We start from the raw sequence: 19,963 nt of genomic DNA, 5'->3' as shown, positions 1-19,963 counted from the left end.
CTTTTCATATAAAAGTCCACATCATGTCATATTGAGCTGCTGTTCAGTACTGCTTGGTCTCATCCTGCTATTTCACATTTCCCCCTACAACTTCCTTTGGTTTTTGCCTTGTTTATGTGTTTTCACATATAGCTTTTGTGAATCTGCCAGTGTGTGAACATGTGTCCAAACGTGTGTCTGTCTGTCTGTCTGTCTGTTTGTGTGTGTGTGTCTGCTGAGGTATTATGAGCGGCTCAGTGGATGCTGCCGTATTATCAGCAGATATGAGCCGAGCAGACCTGCTTGTTTGTTCAATCTGTGGCTCCACCGCTTCAAATCAAATCTTGTGTAATTAGCTCTGTCATGTGTTCAAGTTCAGGGTGTTCTCGGTGGGCCTGTGTGCCTGTGTACACAGAGAATAACCGTATTCATGTGGCGCTTGTCGCGGTCCAGCTCAGAGTGCAGCTGCCTGTCTGAGTGAGGGGTATGTAGGCGTACTGGTGATGCTGATATGGGTGGCTGTGGGCAGAAATGTTGCTGTTAGACTTGCACTGTACATCACATCCATGACACGAAGTAGTCAGACAGCATCAATGCTTTCTGTATCTCTGCTGTTCATTAGGTACCATAGACAACAGATCCAGAGATAATGCTGATGGAAAGCACAGGGAACCAATCAGAGTCTTTTAACAGTTATGATAACATGCAAGGTTTACCTGTAAAGACTGTTGCTGCTCCTACTTTAGTGTCTGTCCAACTAACCTGACCCTGTCAGATGGTTTGTTACGCAGAGAAGCCGTCATTGGAAACGGTTTGTAAAAGGGCAGGCATTTTCAACTCAATACTTGGCAGGTGATTGGATGAACCATCTGTCAATCAACCAGTCTGTCCATGACTTTTTATGGTATACAACACATTGACTTTTTTATGACCTTTTATGGTATACTATACGATGACTTTTTCATGACATTTGTTATGACATGCTATGCTACTCCATACTATGACATACTACACTTTGACTTTTTTGATATATATTTATTTAACTCAAAATGCAGTTAGAAAAAAACAGTATGTTGATTCTCTGTGGTCTAAAGAAAAGATGAATTCGGGGGTCAACCTTAATTTATTAAAGTATCGCGAACGCTCAGGTTCAGGCAAGATCATAAAATAATAATTAGACATGTGTATAAAACAAACATTGGTTGAACAAGAGATGAATGCATACAATCTTGTCAAAATTACAATCTCTCAAGTCTGTGGGATCTTCCTTAATTTTCCCCAAAAAGGGGGCGCGGCTTTGGCTTTTTGCAAAGTACCCGTATGTACTGGTCTAATTTATACCAGATTTATTTATCTTTTTAAGTCAGAGCATTTTATTTATTAATTGTTGTCGGGATGTTTGCTTTTGGATTATATCTTTGCTTGTTTGCTACTTTTGTTGATTATATGACTTTTGTATTTGCTTATAATGCATATTGAGTTGAGATTCCTTCTATAAACCCCAAGGTTTTTATTTCATCTCGCCTGCACAACTTGCTTTTGTTGTTGTGTTTCTGCTGCTTTGTTTTATTTTATGAACAAATGTACCTCAAAAATGTCAATTTAATGACAATTTCAACAAACATAACAACAAAAAATGTTTTTGAAGAACATTACCAACCCTAGCTTTAATTACTTTAACATTGCACCGTTTGCTCTGTTAAAGCTTTTTATGAATGTTTCGGGGAATGCATTGTTGTACTGAGACCATCATATCATCATTTCATTAGGTGTGTGACAGGATATCTATTAATTGGTGGAAAATGAGCCTTCACAAAGAGTTGGACACAACAGAAAGTTGGCTTTTAATGTTGCTGCCATGCACACAGAGGTGACAGAAACACAAGAGTTTGAGTACAGCTGAATTTTCCACATTCCTAATACAATATGAATACTTCTACTCTGATGAGCATTTTTAATTCCCATTAGTGTGGATAAAAGGCCAAAATGAGGAGAGAAAAAGACGCAATTTCAAATTCATCCACATTAGCTCAGACGTAGCCTAAGAGACAGAATGACAAAAGGGAGGAAATCAGACAGTGAAGTGCTGAAATCTCCCTGGAGACTGATGGAGAGAAAAGGAGACAGTTTCCTCTTATTCCCTCTCGTCTGACCCTTCCTTCACCCCCCTGTCTCCCTCTCTCTTCCTCTCGCTCCTCCCTCTCTCTCGCTCTGTCTGTCTGTCTCTCAGTGTCCGCACAAAGCTCTGGCATTCAGTTCACACATAGCCTACAGCATGCTGGGTAAATACATGATAGACACACAATAGAAACAGAGCATGAAGATGCACACATCCGCACCACACACACAGTTTTGTGAGGACCTGTTTGTGTATATGTTTAGATGCAGTTGTTGGGTTGCCAGCTGGTGTTGCTGGTTGCCAGGTTTCTCGCGGCTGGCCGGGCTTGTTTACAGCTGCGACCCAACACTAGAGCTGCATCTGTGCCACATTCACCACCTCTGCTGGCCTTCGTGAAGCTCAGTCAGAAGGAAGGGAGAGCACTTGCCTACAGATTACAGGGTTTTTATCGACAACTACAAGGGTCGATGTTCTTGGTCTTCAAGTGCTACACTTAAACATCTCTGCGGATCTATGCAGAGACGGGCGAAGGTCGCAGAGGCTCTTGCACACCTTCCTTGTGCAAACTTCTGCATGAAGCACATTAATTGGTTGATCCAACTCCAATCAGGTGGTGTGTTTGAAAGAGAAACATCTGTCTACGTGTTCCAGCCTTACATTTTTTGTTCAGACTTAACATTAAGCTAATTCTAGCCATGGCGCCTTTGCATTAAAAGTCAAATTTGGACAGGAACAGATGCAAAGTCACTCTAGGTGGCACAAATTAATGTCCTCATGTTCTATCTCAAGCTACAGATTTGTGCTCATCCTGAAGCTGATAGGTAGTTAGGTAGTATGACATGGTTGGTACCAATGGATTCCTTAGGTTCTAGTTTCATACGATGCCAGTATCTTCACTCTAGCTTTAAAACTGAGCCTGCTGCAATCTAAAAATCGCAAGTTGTGTTAAATTAATGGCGTTAAAACGAATTTGCGTTAGGGCGTTATTGCATTAACTTTGTCAGCCCTAAAAAAATAATCATTGCTTACTGTCCATGTTGGCAATCGCGTCACCAATTGGTTTTGCGATCCGTCTGAGCACAGAGTCGTAGAACAGAATAGCTATGCAACACTTCACACATTAAAACCTATAAAGATTCTAGCAGGGCTTTTAGTCTTGTTTACTGAAAAAGAAAAATGTAAACTGATCTCAGTGCTGTCTTCCAGCATCAGCATGCTTTACAGAGATACACTTGCACACATTCACAGTGGAAGCTTCTTAGCAAAACCACAACCTTTCACTGTAAGTCAGAGTAGCTTCTCTGTTCAACCACAGTCCTGTAATGTGGTCTATGTGAGCCGCTGAGAAGCGGGAGCAGTTTGGGTCAAGCTGATCTACTCATTCACTGTCTTCACCCACATTTTTCACGATGTTTCAGGCATTTAGAATAGAGCCGTGTATTTTTTTCCTTTTTTGTCCATCCTTTTCTTCTCCCCCCTCTCCATTCTCCTCTGCCTTGATATCAAATAAAGATGAAGGTGTCGCCCTAATCGACATTGTTGCCAATGAATCATTTAGCAGTGTTAGTCTAACATCCCAGATTCCAGGTCAGTGCGTCTCACTACTCATCCCGCTGCCAGCAGGGTTTAGCCTGCTTCGGCCTGCCGGCTGCAGACTGGCAGCGCTGTCTCTCTCTCTGCTGCCGCTGTTGCCAACCAGCAAAGCCTTTTTCTGCCCCGGCTGTCCCTCGGGCACCGAGCCCCAATGTGTGCAGGCACTTCCCTGCTGGAGAAGAGAAATGGTGAGGGGGGTGAGAAAAGCGTACATTTACCTCTCAGCTTGGTTTGGGACGGATTAATGCTTTTAAACAAATCAGATCTGTAATTTGCTACCTCGCAGCACTTTTTTGTTCTTTGCTTTTAGAACGCTTGTTTTGAAGTTCTTGATCTTTTATTCCACTGGCATTTAGGTTGTAGGCTTTTGCATGATTGTTAATGTGTGTGTATGCATGTTTTTTGACTGTAACTTAGCACCACTTGCTAAATTTACTGTGCAGATATTCCAAAAAGTATGATCAGAATGGCATTAGTATGGTAGGGATTGTGTAAAATATTGGCTGAATGTCAAATAGGTAGTGTTTTGTCTTTTTATCTACCGTATCCTAATAAATGACCTTTTGTATTGTTTTTTTTTCTTTTCTTTTATCCAGAATTGTTAAAGTAAATATCAATTTCGACTGCCAGACAGATTTTATGGTCGGGAGAGCTTCAGTTGTAAACTAAACTGTGCCTTGTGCCTGTGTTACTCTCAGGATATGACGCTTCTTATCAAAATGACCACAATAATTGAAAAGATAGGAGTCTCATCTATGGATAGAGTTGTTACAGTACATCCTAATCATGTAACTTTGCATAGTAGCAGTCTGCTCTGCATAGGGCAAACAGTGGGCGGTAAAAGGCACTATACAAATAGAAACTAAATTAATTCCTCCATACTCATGAGTTTATTTTGTATTTGCATAAGCTTGATTGACATGCATTATTTAATGGCAAGTATGTAACGCACAGGGTGTTGTTAATAAGCATGCAAAGAGCATTCCCAAGACTGCAAGTTGGAGTTGAAACAAAAATTGTTCACCAACTTAAAACAACCAGATAATGAAATTATATTTTTATTAGAGCTCTGCACCTGTCCCTTATTGCATCAATGTGTAAGAGAAAAAACAAGTCTTAAAAAAGTCTTAAAAAAAGAGCATGATGGTTGTGAATTTATCATTATTTTGTATATTTGAGTCTGTGTGTCTGTGTGCACGGCTCAGTACGAGGCTCTGTGTGTTTTTGTAAGTGCGCTGCAGCAGCCAGTAAAAGTAGGTCAGGAGAGAAGGGCTCCCTAGAAGACGATGTGAACTCGTCACCTTGAATCGCGTTGCAGGCTGCTGAGGGAAGAGACGGATTGAGAGGAAGAGGAGGAGGGGGAGGGGGGAGGGGGAGGGGGGAGGAGGAGAAGGGGGGAGGGTGTGGGGGGGTCCAGAAAGGACAGGAAAAGAGAGAGAGGAAGAGACTGAGGAGGAGGTGCAGAGCGCGGAGGAGTGAAGAGGACAAACAACAAGATAAATGAACGGAATGTGAAAAAGAAGTAAAAATAAGTTCTCCTGACACCGCCCGTCACTTGTGCATGTGTCCCCAATGGCTTCACATGTCATCGTGTCCAATACTTCATATAGCCTACTATTGCTAAAAAAACAAAACACCTCTAATCTACGTCTACAAGATGTCATTCTTGGACATCTGCACAATATGTTTATTGCGCAGTAAAATCTGGTCTGCACTCACGAAATTGAGCCAACAGCAGCTCCAGTTCCACTGCGCATGTGTTATACCTCATACCCCAAGACCTGTGTCCCAGCATCTTTCAATAGGCGTTGGTTTGCTAGCTAGCCGCCTTCTTCCCTAGCTTCCACTGGTTTGTTACCGCCACCAGCTGTCCATTTGTGCAATAGCATGAAACTATCAGCAGGAACAACAAGTTCTCATCCCAAATCGTCACATACTCTTTGTCACACCCCTTGGCGTCACTTTATTTACGGCATTTAAAACCACTATAGTTAGGTTTAGGAAAGAAATACATGGTTGGACTTAGAATTACAACGTTTGTACAGTGAAAATGAGAGAATGAATGTTGTGAACACGGGACACGAACGAACAACTGATTGTAACGTGACGCACGGGACAGCGGTCTCCTGGATGGAAGCCTTGTGTTTGTTGGACCCAACTACGTCACCACAGTCCTGGCGCACTTTCTCTGAATGTTTACTGTTGCCACGGATGGGTTTACATTGTAATTAATGGAACGCCTGGTGCGTTACATAATGGCGCTAAAGGGTGCCTTGTGCGGCGGTATCGAACGCCGATGGCCGTGACAAAGCCTCTGTATTTGACTGGTAATGAGAACAGGCTGGCAGGAACATTTATCGTATCACACGTGGACTCATACAAGTTCATGTGCATGTGTGCAAAAACAAAGCAGGGACCCGCTCATTACAACACTGCTCCATAGTGCCACTACTGATGCTTGTGATATTAATATGGAATCAAATGGCTCTATAGGCGTTTTCGAACCGCAGGAACTTTTTCATGTATGGTTCTAAGAACATAGTTCTAAGAACCCCCATTTTTATTGTGTCTGCACCACAGGAACTAGGAATGATCGCCGTTTTGAGGGACTTTTTTTAGCTCTTATTTCAGAGTAGGTCGTATGCTCATCCAGCACAGTCATGAGTGATGTAAGTGTACAGTGATTGGTCAAACACATGAGCCAATGCAGCACCAGCAGCTGCCATTTTTACAAACCTGTTAGCCGTGTAGAAAGACAACACACTTATCTATACTGTTTTTGTTAGTGGAGTCTAGTGGCTCTGAAGAGAGCATAGATACATTTCAATTTCAGTTAATTTCCCTGTCGGAAAGGGCTGTCTGACAGCAAAATAAATCGGTGAAAATATTCTATATATGGCGTACATTTAAACGGATAGCATGTAATTGACATCTTTAAAACCCTTGATAGACTATGACAGCACTGAGGAAACATGTTCCTGGAGAAAGAGGATACAGACGGAGGGATGAAGGCAGAATGAGTGAGGTGAAGAAACACAAACGCACTGAGGGATGTTTGATCTTTTCAGTGAGGGAATGTCACATGTAAATAGCGTGCAACAGGAGTCACTCGGTCTCTGTGCACAGCTGACTTGTTTTGGGATTTTGGCTATACATGGTAAATCAATTAACATGAAGGTCACTGGGTAATGGACGTGTTATGTGTAGGAGAGCTCCAACACGGCAGTTGTCCCTATTGGACAGATTTAGGAGAAAATAAAAACACCAACATTTTTAAGATCTTCAGTGACCAACAGAGTCATGGTAAATGGACTTGCATTTATATAGCGCTTGTCTAGTCTTCCAACCACTCAAAGCGCTTTACACTGCATGTCAGCATTCACTCTTTCACACACTGATGGCAGAGGCCGCTAAGGTGCCAACTTTGCCCATCAGGATCTAATCTAAATACTCATTCACACACCGATGGCTATGCCTTTGGGAGCAATTTGGGGTTAAGTGTCTTGCTCAAGGAAACATCAACATGGTGACCCGGAGAAGCCGGGGATCGAACCACTGACCTCCCGATCGGTGGACAACCTGCTCTACCCTCTGAGCCACATGCCACCACGTATAAATGTTAAAACATATTCTTAAAGTAACCTATTAAGTCACAAATCCTGATCAAGTGACCATCTTCTGCCCTCACTATGTGTGTAGGTGTACGTATATCGACAGGGACAGGAGTTGGTCTTTGAGGTTTTTACCGGAAACAATTCTGAAACTGTGAAAACAGTATTGGATGAAACTAGGGCTGTCAAAGTTAACGCGACAATAACGCATTAATGCAAATTCCTTTGAACGCCACTAATTTCTTTAACACATTAACGCAACTTGCGATTTTCAGGTTGTAGCAGGTAGCGGAGCAGATTTGTAATGTCATTGTAATGTAGGAGTGAAGACACTGGCATCATATGAAACTAGAAAACCTGAGGAATCCATTGGTACCAACCATATTATATAGCTTGTTGTGAAATAAGTTAAATAACGCTCCAAACTTGCGCAAAATGTTGGTGAAGAAAAACTTTTATGGCCATTTTCAAAGGGGTCCCTTGACCTTTGACCTCAAGATATGTGAATGAAAATGGGTTCTTTGGGTACCCACGAGTCTCCCCTTTACAGACATGTCCACTTTATGATAATCACATGCAGTTTTGGACTAGTCATAGTCAAGTCAGCACACTGACACACTGACAGCTGTGTGACAGCAATGTTATGATTGGAGCATATTTTCACTAATATTCTCATTACGTTTTGACTTGCCGATGCCTGAATATTACCAACACCTTTTCATTCCAACTCGTCACATACTGACACTTTGCCAGACCTCTCAACCTCACTTTTCAGTCGCATGTAAACACGTGCTTAATGTACTTGAGCACATTGAAATATCTTTATTGAAACCACAATCAAATTATTTTTCATGTGTTATTGCTGGATGTTTTACTGTAGGCGACATAACTGATAAGACTGGGTAAATATTCTTTTAAGAATAAGTATGTAAACTAAGTACAACAAACGTAGCTAACTTACAAAACAAAACACCAGTCTCGAACACCGGTCTCCTGGTCGGGAGTCCTGTGTTTGTTGGATCCACCCACCTTCCCTTCCACCCGCCATAAACAGACTTTTTCACTTTTTATTGTACGTCTCTAGTCTGAGCGTAGCATATTTACGCGGATGCATTTACATTACAGTCAATACAGACTAAATGGAGTACAAATGGCACGCCAAAGGCAAGAACGTTTTTCTTACTGCACGCTTTTGCACTGCTGGGTGCAGAAGACAAATTTCGACAACATGGCCATGTAGTAGGCAATATAGATTTATCTTATCTTCCTCAAATAGGATGAATCTTCAGATGGTGGCGCTATACATGTAACCAACTAATTAAAGCTTTTAAATCTTCTATAGTTTATTCAAATAACACCAAAATTGTTGTGTGGTGAATGCGGGCCCATTGTAAAGCACAGTGGTATAAAAGAACTATATAAATGAAATTCACTTACAGCTCACATAATTCCAAGTATAACACAAAAAAAAAGAAAAAATCCTTGTAACCTTGTAAGTCAAATTAGAGGAAAGCAAAATGTACCGGGACAGGACACAACTACCGTCTACTGTTACCATGGTGACAAGTTGGGGTGTAGACTGTGCTTCTCAGATTCAAGTAGAGGTCATCGCAATTTTAGGGCTTCACTGAATTAAACAATTAAACAAGACAGAGGAGGAGGGGGCTTGGAAATCCTGGATTAGCGAGGTTAATGAAGAGAGAGCTAAACCCATTCAACCTGCCCAGTCGTGAAACATGATCAAGTCAAATTTAGTGAAGTTAGAAGAAAAAGAGAGGCAGGAGTGAAGAGAGGAAGAAGGAGAGATGATTCAGATAAAAGGAAAAGAGAGGTGAATAGTGAATTCTTCCTGAAGGGAGAAGGTTTCGTTCAGTGTTTGTCTCAGTCCAAACACATCACATGCTCCTGTCACAACACATCACAGCTACACACCCATAAATTCACGAACCTGACCTGCATGTCTTTGGACGGTGGGAAATATTAGAGCATTGGGATGAAACATGAGGAGATTGTTTCTGGATATTTCACTTGTTTGGTTGGGGGTAGTTTGGGTTTGGCGAAGGCAAGTCTTGTGGCTTTGAAGAGAGCATAGATAAGTTTCAATTTCAGTTCCCAATCGGAAAGGGCTGTCTGATGGCAAGCTAAAGCGGTTAAAATATTCTAAATATAGTGTAAACTTAAACGGATATTGATCTTTTTAAGTGAGTCTTAGGTAGCTAAAATATGCGCAACAAAATCCAACCAACCTTCCACCAATAAAATAGCACAACCAATAATGGATTCATTTTAATAAAACATTATGCCAAACAAAGCAGTAAACATTAAACATAAATGTGCAGTATTTGCCCCCAGAGGAAAGTTCAGGCAAAGGATGTCACAGCTCATTGATCTTCAGTTCTGAGCTGTGATGACATCTCATGATGAAACTGTCTGATCCTTCAAGATTAGATTTTCACTTTAGTGATGTTTCAAACTGCACATATTAAGACATTACAGCATGTTTCTGGTGAATGTCAAGATAAAGGTAGAAAAACGTGGGTTATATAAAGAATATAATAAGTAATACTATTTCAAGTCCATGCTTGTAGTTTTTTAAGCAACCAGAAATTCCCACAGAAGATGAAAACAAAACACAGACAATTGAAAATAAGCATGTACCCATCAGTGGAAACACAGAAATCAGCTATTCTCCTGCTGCTTTGTCTTTCAGCCCTACAGGACATGCAATCATTGTGTGAAAAATAGGTAAAGAGAGGGAAATAGCTGGATGGGCTACAGAGGCTTAGCTGTTACTAAAAACTGCAAAAAACTCAAAATCAGGGTGTAAGACGAGAAAGAAAGAGAAGATATGTCCAGTGTTGCTGAGAAGTTGTCAAATAAGATCTAAAAAGATTTCTATTTTCCTGACCAGGACGTTTCAGGTCTGGCTGCTCTGAGCAGACATGAAAGATGGTGAAACTGCTGTCTGAACGCTTTCATCAAATCATATGACAAGATCTTCTCACTGGAAGACAGAGAAACTGATGAATCAACTGCAGAGAAGATCACGCATGGAAAGCTAATTCCACCGTAAATCTTAAATTTCGATGTGAACACATATCGTACTAGCTAATGCGCATGAAGTGATGTAACTACCGGTGAATGACCCACCCCGTGTTATGTCAAAAACTCTCAAAAACTGGCACTTTAATGGAAAGTTAGAGGATGGGTAGTCGTGAGAGTATTGACCATCAGTTCCAGCTCACAAAGATGGAAGAAGCTTGATGTTGTTATATGGCAACAAAACCTTTTGATATGAAGCCGATCTTGCCCTTTTAGTTGCCTGAAGTTAACCAGCAACCCGGTCGCAAGAAAACATGTTGCCATTGTACATTTCTGCAAACCACGGGATACGTTGAAGGACAACATTTCTGAGCCAAAAATACATTTCACAAATACGTTTCATATCAGCCTCTCATCACGCCTGCAGAAACGCATAACGCCACGTGGTTAACGTTGTGAAACGATTGCTTAGGTTTAGGTAACAAAACTTCTTGGTTAAGGTTATAAAAAAGATCATGATTTGTGTTAGAATAATAACAACGTAACGGAACAACGTAACGGAACAACAAAACGTAACGTAATGTAACAACAAAACGTAACAACGTAACTAACATAACAACGTAAGTAACATAACAACGTAAGTAACATAACAACGTAACGTAACAACGTAACTAACATAATAACTTAACTAACATAACAATGTAACGTAACAACGTAATGTAACAACGTTGTAACGTAACAACGTTGTAACGTAACGTAACAACGTAGTCATGTAACAACGTAACGTAACAACGTAACGTAACGTAACAGTTTTGTTTTTCTCACTTGTTCTCTCTTGTTAGCCTCCTCTCTTTCTTATCATACTAGTTCTTAGTCTGGACCAATCAGTAACTTTCACCGCTCCTTCCAGTCAGTTCCTTTACCATCAGAAAGCACCACCTTGGGGCTTTCTGGATTGCAGGTATGAAAACTAGAGCGACATCCCTGCTATCAAAGTTCAGGTGAAACTCCTCAGTGCCTAACAAAAAAGTGCTTGAAAAAGTTACTGCGGTGCAGCAAGTTAAGTAAGTAGGCCTTGAAGGAACATGTTTATATGCTGTTTACTTGCAGAACACATCCACACATCCTGGTTCCGATGTGTCTGAGCACAGAATTTCCTTTGTGGACCGCAGTTCAGACGTTCAGCACTAATTTTCTTCCTCCGGTCCAGGAAGCATTGAGAGTCATCTGAATCAAGAGGACAGAACCTGTTACTCCCCATTAACGATGCTGTGTATGTGTGAGCACTAATTAGCCTCCATTACCTTGGATAAGAGCTGCAGAGAGAGGAGAGCATCAAAATTTAATGAGCCTCTTGTAGCCGCTCTGAATATTTGCTGTGCTTTTAAGTGCTGTATCGAACTCTCGCTCTCTCACACAAGCGCGACGGGTGCATTCAGAAAAATAGGCAAGATGGTCGATACGAGTGATATTAGGTCAAGGGAGAACATCATGTCCACTTAAAAAGGGCTGCCTGTTTCTGGCTGAGAGCCACTTGTAAGATAAATTTACTTATAGAAACACTCTAGTTTAGGAGTAACGTACACGCTCTCTAGGTGTCATTTAAATGAAGTGTTTTGGGGGATTTTTGAGGCTATTCAAACTGATCTTGCAGTTCTCAGCACCTCTTGCTCTATAGTATACACACTATTTGGAGAGCTCTTTCTTTGTCAACGTGCTAGTAATCTGTCATGCTGTCAGGTGAGAGATTTTAGTGACAGGGGAAGTCAGAAAGAAATGTATTCCAGTCCCTGTAGCTTTAGCTGAACATGATGGATGGAATTTCTCTTTCTTTGTTGTTCGTACCTGGATTGAAATGGATTAGTATAAGCATCAGTCCACACTATTCTGTTTCAGTTGAAAATGTCATGTTCATGCAATATTTGATATAAACATCGTGCTTATTTACATTCACATGTTTATCATTTTTACAATATGGTGTTGTGGTTATAAGTATGGTTTTAAAGGAAAAGTCGATTTTGGGAAATACGCTTATTCGCTTTCTTGCCGAAAGTTAGATGAGAGGATTGACACCAGTAACTTCCTGGAGTCTCCGCTGGTTGCCGGGCATCGAGTCCAGACAAAGTAAAACGCTGCTGGCGTTAGCTTCATATTTAGTGTACAGACATGAGAGTGGCATCAACTGTCTCATCTAACTCTCTGCAACAAAGCATAGCATATTTCCCAAGATGTCAAACTTGTTCTTAAAGGAATACTTCACCCACAAGATGATCATTTATATGTCAATTACTCACCCCGTGTTACCTTGAATTCTTGAAGAAAAATTTGTTTTTCTCACATGCCTCCACGGCAAACGCCGTCTTTTTAACCAAAACGAATCAGGAAATGACTCATTCATGACAAGCGATTGTTTATGGCAGTTTAAATTTGCTGAAAATAAAGGGTATTTTTTTTGCCTCCAACACAACTTTTTTTCCCCTCAGATATCTGACTGTCAGAATTGGAATCAGAATTGATCAAATCTTAAAGACACCCAACCCCAGAATGATGGCATCTTAAGCAGGTTTCTCAGATGTTCAGGGTTCAAGTAATTTATTCTAACCCAGTTATCACACTTACAGACATTGACCTAAACTCGGGTTACTTTAAATCGCCTCTCGAAAAAGTTGATTAAAATTGTGACATCTTCCATATGAGGCCTCTGCTGTGGAGGATTCTGCAGTGTTTGATGAGTATCTGATAAACCTTCATACCGACCCGCACACACTTCAGACAGACAGAGCGTCTGCCTCCTGGGTCACTAATGGACACAGAGAGCAGCAGCGATCAATACAACCAGACACACACAGCTGCCTGAGAGAGAGAGAAAGAGAGAGAGGAAGTGGTCTAGCTGGAACAGATTAATGGACCTTGCTGTTGCCTTTAGTTTGTATTGCAAGTTGTGTTCTAAATTAAAGAGTGAAATTAGTTGCTGGTATGTGTGTGCGTGTGTGCATTTTTGTTAACTTATCATTAATGTAATGTGCTCCCTTTCTTTGACCAACCTGTTCTCACACAACATTACACGGACATTCCGCGTGTCAAGACGACACATTTTAGCCTTTTTTGCGTGTCATTTGTACGCCACGCAAACGTCCACGGTTAGGTTTAGGCAAGACAACCACTAATTTAGTTAGGTTAAAGGGACTGTTTGTACCTTTCAGAAATGCTTGTTAACAGTGGCACCTGTGGCCGTTAAGTCAACGAAAGTCAGCGTCGGGCTCGAGCTTGCTCGCTCTAAATAGACGTGAACGAGCATCGCTCAAAACAGTGAGGCGACATACGTCAGCTAAAACCACAATATCACTCTATATTTCACCTGCTTGGCAGTAATGTTAACTGACCAGACAAAGGTTTCTCCATGAATCACTGCTGATCCTAGTATTGGCTTTTCCTGCTTCAGCCTCCCGACCGCGGACGGAGGGAACAGGGGAGACACCGGCACCCTGTCGGAGACGATAATGTTACTCGCTGCGGAGCCCCGTCACTTCACAAGTTACGGAAAACCTCTGTTGGTCTGGAGGAGCTGCAGCATTTATTTCTGCACAAACGTCCACTGTACATTCACTAGATATTCTCAGAGCTAAACTAACTCTCCTGCAGTGTGTATTGTGCGCGCATGCACGTAAGAGTGGAGCACGAGAACGCGCGCGGTGTGTGAGTGAAGGCAAGCAGCGGAGCAGAGTACAGCAGAGACTCCGGCCCTGGAGACCAAAGCGTTGGTCTCCTCTGTGTCTTATGGCCGTGGTCGGGGGGGCTGGAGCAGGAAGAGTTGACACTGTTTTGCAAGACGGGCTTCACTAGATATAACTTTGCGGTTTTGGTGCTTCCGTGTAGTTTGTGTTGGAGTCTTGTCTGAACAGTGTAGCCACATGCGAGCGCGCATAGGAAACCGACCCGGTAGATTTATACGTGTAAAAAGTTACAAACAGTCCCTTTAAGGAAAAACGTCATGTTTGGGCTTAAAATAAGTACTTCAATTAAGTAAAATACGTATGTAAACCTTGTAGCACAACTATGAAAAACACGTCACAAAAGCCACTAAAAAGTATGTAGGGATGCACCGATCCGACTTTTTCAGTCCCCATACAGACACCTGGGCTTTGGGTATCGGCCGATACCGAGTACCGATCCGATACTAGTGTTAAATTAATAAGCTGTATGCCTCACTGTGTGGAAGTGTAAGGCATCATCAAAACCGGCTCAGCCGTCGCCATGTTGAGAGCCGTGTGGAGGCAATCACTCAATCATAGATATGCTCTGAATTTGAAATTTAGCGCATAGAGTAACAGGAATGTAAACTCATGTAAACTTTACATCACTGCGGAACTATTCCAAACTTGAAACTTGTTTTGGACATGTAGTCCATCAGCGAAAAAAAGAGAAACTCCCAGATTACCTTTTAAATAGCTCGCTAACTCTCTAATTTAATTTGTTTGGCGAGGAGACAGGAGCTCGTGGGAGGTGATGACACGTACAGTTCAGCAGGAGTTTTTTGTCCACGACACATTTTTCTGTGGGGGACATTAATTATCTTCATCTGCCAGTGTCCCCTCCTGTTTGTCTTATCTATTACCATCAGAGAAATGGATGAAAGTCATTACACATGAGTTTGTGTTCGCCTAGTTTACACAGGAGTTCAATTACAGCGTATAGATCTACTTTCAGCTAATGTTTTCTGAAGACAAACAAAACCTCCAACTTAATGAGCAGCTCGCTAGAGCAAATTTGGACTAAATTGAATTAGACTCGGTGCTGATGCTGCCCATGCTGAGGATTCTGCAGACGCGGTCGTTTGTCAGTGCCACAGAAGTGATGATGTTAACGTGACTTAAAAACAAATCTCGCTGTGTAACGAGCTCAGGACCTGGTTATGAAATGCACGATGTAATTACAAGTCATTTTAAGTCTCATAGCAATTATTGTTAGCTATCATCGGCCACACAAAGCAGCAGCCACTTCGCTGATGGACTGGAAACTGCTTCCATTTGTCACTGTCACACACACACACACACACACAAAGGAAAATACATAATACACACATACCAACATAGATACAGAAATACACACAACTACACAAAGATACAAGGGTCCATGCACAAACACACACACACAACCTAATTTAGTGTTAGTTTAGTGTTTCTTGGGATGAGCACAGCCACTTATAAAAACAATTCACAAGAACAACAACTCATTTTTTATATACCTTGCGGACTCATTTAGCCTAGTTTCACATCTCCAGCTTTGTCCCCTATTCAAAAAGGTCTGACGTGCTCATTGTCACAGGCAATCAACCAATCAGAGCTTTCTCAGCGGGATTAAGAATGGCGACATCATCTTCCTACATTAACTAATGACCTAGCTATGTACATCCTTCAAGAATATACTGAATAATGAAGTGACCCCATGGTTATGCGTAAGGGTCTTAAATGCGTAAGTGTCTTAAACATGCATTCTTTCTAATAGCCAGCAGGGGGTGACTATTCTTGTTGCAAAAAGAACTCTGATTGTATAGAAGTCTATGAGAAAATGAGCCTACTTCTCACTTGATTTATTACCTCAGTAAACATTGTAAACATGAGTTTATGGTCTCAATCGCTAGTTTCAAGTCTTCTTCAATACAGCATGATGTTCATTTAGTAAATTATGGTCCCACTTGGAGTCAAATAGACCATAAAACAGGCTATGCTTTGGGGCGTGGCTACCTTGTGATTGACAGGTCGGTACCACGGCGTTGTCCGGTCTGGGAGTTGTCCGTGTTTTAGTCTTAGAATTTGAACCCTTTCACATCGTGTTTTCAGGAAGTTAACTGTAACATTTTTGACACAAACAAACAGCTTGATGGTAACGTGATGCGTGGGACACAAATAGCGGTCTCCTGGATGGAAGCCTTGTGTTTGTTGACCCATCCACGTCCCACCCGCCCAGTGTGTCTCTTTTTGCTATTTAAACTACGTGACTTGCTCTGACCAAATGCAAAAATGTTGACATTCAACGTATCCCTGGTTTGCTGAAACGTACAATGCCAATTTTGTTTCCTGACGACTGGGCTGCAATTTGTTTGTCTGTTTCTGTTGTCAGAAAACCATGATTAAACACTGCTCCTAAACTCCTGCAGTGCTGCACTGATACATCAATCAAATCACTATTTTATGACTGAATCCTCTGACAAAATAAACACACAGTAAAAGAGACAAAGAGTCTGATCTGCTGGTGGTCTCCACTGGCTCTTTGGGCGGGCCTTTGACTGCAGGGTCCGTGATGTCACTGCCTCCGGTCCTCTGTGTCCTCTCAGCCCTGATCGCCCTCTTCATGAACAAAAGTGTCCATTTAGTACAGAACACAGAGAAACATCATTCGTTTCCTGGTGATCTCAACATGAGCTTGTCTCGTCTTTTTTTGAGATCATAAAGCAGACACACAAAGAGAAACCCCCACAGACATTTGTAACTGCATCCATGGATACTGTCGGCTAGGTAACAGGGAACATGCTTTATTGCGGTACTGTAGGTTTATAATTCATAATGGCTGCTGGTTCAGTTTCTGTGGTTTCAGGATTTTTCTAGAAATGAGTGCCAGTGTCTTAGAATAAGAATAAAAATACACAGATTTTATTTATTTTTTTCACTAGAAAAACCCAACCATTTTCAGGGTGATCTCTCCATTGCTCTGTGGGCTTCCTCCAGACCTCCTGTGCGTGTGTGTGTGTGTGGGTGGGTGTGGGTGTGGGTGTGGGTGTTGGTAGGGGGTACACTCACCTTCACCCATTTCCTTGACCCAGTTTCAATGTTGTGTCTCCGCTGCACCTTTTTAAAGCTGAAGGAAAAGAAATCCCATTTAAATCCCCCCAACATGTCTGACCTTCTCTGCTGCCCTCACACACACACACACACGCACACACACGCACACACACACACACACACACACACACACACACACACACACACACACTGCATGTTGTCCTCTTTCTGCCTGGCTTCACCACAGAATTTGGGCAGAACAGTTGAATTATTCAGTATCACCCCTCCTGCCAAAACACACACACACACACACACACACACACACACACACACACACACACACTGTCCCTCCGTCCTCAGGTCTTCCACAGGACTGGAGTAGATTAAAGAAGAGGTGGAAATTACGAATCACCTCACAGATCGTAGTATTCTAGTCTGTCCAGTTCTTGTCTGTCTATTTTTTTGACCATAACAATATGTCCATCGCACAACTCTGTTTCAGTTCCATCCTAATGTGTTTATGCAAAAATGCACCACAACTAAAAGCAGCCTATCATTTTTGTATGCATTATTATTATTATTATTATTTATTGTTGTGCTTAATACTGTAGACAGAAGTAATCAGTGTTATACAGATGCGTTGTTCAACCTTTTTTATATTAAAGTGGCAGTAGGCAGTATATTTTTGGCATCATTGGGTAAAAATTCCATAATAACCTTTCAGCATATTGTAATTCAAGTGTTCTGAGAGAAAACTAAACTTCTGCACCTCCTCATGGCTCTGTTTTCAGGCTTTAGAAAATCTAGCCAGTGACGGGAGACTTTGACCAATCACAGGTCATTTCTTTGAGAAAGCGTTCCTATTGGCTGTGCTTCGGTCATGTGACCGGTACTTGGCGTTCCTTCACCAGATTTCACAATGGCGGCAGCATCACAAACTTTCTCAGTCTACAGCTAAACCGTGCACTACAAGATGATTCTGATTGACAGCCGGCTCTCATAGACGGCAGCTGGACAGCAGACTCAGATCAGCTCTTACTGCTTGTTTTCCTCCGGTATGGGAAATCTTGCAGAGGCCTTTAGGAGCACTAGAGGACACCGGAGGACACAGAGGCACATAGTTTTTTTCAGTTTGCCCCTTTCATGTACTGCTGTCACAATATAGCAACCGTTTTATAAAAAAATTACCTTTTTTAATCCTATTTGCTCCAATCTCGTCTACTTCAGCTTTAAAGTAATACTGTTCCTTTAAAGGAACAGTGTAACAATTAGGGGGATCTATTGGCAGAAATGGAATATAACATTAATAAGTAAGTTTTCTTTAGTGTATAATCACCTGATAATAAAAATCTTTGTGTTTTTGTTACCTTGGAATGAGCCATTTATATCTACACAGAGACTGTGACTTTGCGTCGGCCACCGTAGCTCTCCAACATGCTTGGCAGTTGGTTGCAATCTTCTCACCTCACCGCTAGATACCGCCAGATCCTAGACACTGGACCTTTAAATACATTTCTGTTAATTCACTATCTATCGCCAAATGAGGTAACACAATGGCGATTGAGCCTATGGCCCACTAATGAAAGCCCTTTGCAGAATTACAAACTGATTGTCTGTGGCGACATTCCCAGAAAGAAATCACAAGTGGGGATCTCTGGGAAATGAGATCCAAAAACACACTTTCAATTACCGCTGATCGCCATAGATGTCACCAAAGAGAACACTAAATGAAATGACAATATGTAATGTGAAAGGGGTCAGTCATAGTAAGAATCATCACCAGACTAATTTGGTTAGAATCTTAAGGAAGGAGGATGAGGTGGGTGGATGGGTCAACAAAACATCGGACTTTGACACGGGAAACTGTTGTTCGTTTCCTGTTATACCAACAATCACAATTATCAGCAAAGTACAAATTTTAACTCAAAGCTTTCCGTAAACCTAACCAAGTTTTTTTTGTGCCTAAACTTATAAACTAGGATTGGTAATCTTGAGAAACCAGCAAGAGTACACTAAATTTTAAAAATTATCCAACCAATAAACCCAGCCAAGTGTTGCCAACTCTTTTCCAAAGAAAGTATCTATATGTAGCAGCAATAGCTCCAAAAGTCCCTAAATCTAGCGAGAAAGTCACCAAATCGGCAACACTGACAGCCCGTCCCTTCAGGCCTCCAAAGCCACTCTCCCAAATGATCACTGCAGGGATGACGTATTTTTGTAGGCCAACCTGGAAGTTAGAATTGCAGGGGTTCCCTCAACAACAAGCCATTTGGGATTTTTCCATTGGATTTTTGGATTACTGCAGAAAATAAGCTCTGTGGCAAAGAAACGTTTATGATACTTACAGGTTTTGTTCCTTAAGATAATCTCCACAAATGAACACCACTTTTATGATTATTGAAGTGTGAATGCAATCGCCAGAAGTAAAAAGCTAACGTTAGGCTATAAACAAACTACACCACGGTTGCATGAGTGCGAGGATACACAACGAGGCTGTAAAGGAGGACGAGTCGGCGTGATGACGGTTAGTAGTCTCATTTAGCCACTTGTTAGCAACAGCCTTTTTTAAGATGCATAAAAGCTTCAAAATTCACGAGTGGGATATTTACTGACATATTTTATATCGTAGAACAAAATGTTAAAATCTCTTAAGCTTGTGTTAACCACAGACCTTATTTCAGGCATCTAACTAAAAACCCATTCAAAAAACCCACTGACTTCCAGACGAGGGAACCGGAAGTGCTAAATGCGGTCTCATTTCCAGGTTTTAGGACTGATTGCTGCACCACTCTATTCGGGGGTTCAGATCAGAAAATGGCAAACGATGTCATTTTTTTTAA

This window comes from Sebastes umbrosus, chromosome 13, assembly GCF_015220745.1.
Source record: "Sebastes umbrosus isolate fSebUmb1 chromosome 13, fSebUmb1.pri, whole genome shotgun sequence".
In the NCBI taxonomy this organism is placed as follows: Eukaryota; Metazoa; Chordata; class Actinopteri; order Perciformes; family Sebastidae; genus Sebastes; species Sebastes umbrosus.
The sequence above is the reverse complement of the archived record's forward strand: the minus strand, read 5'-3'. Positions refer to the sequence as shown.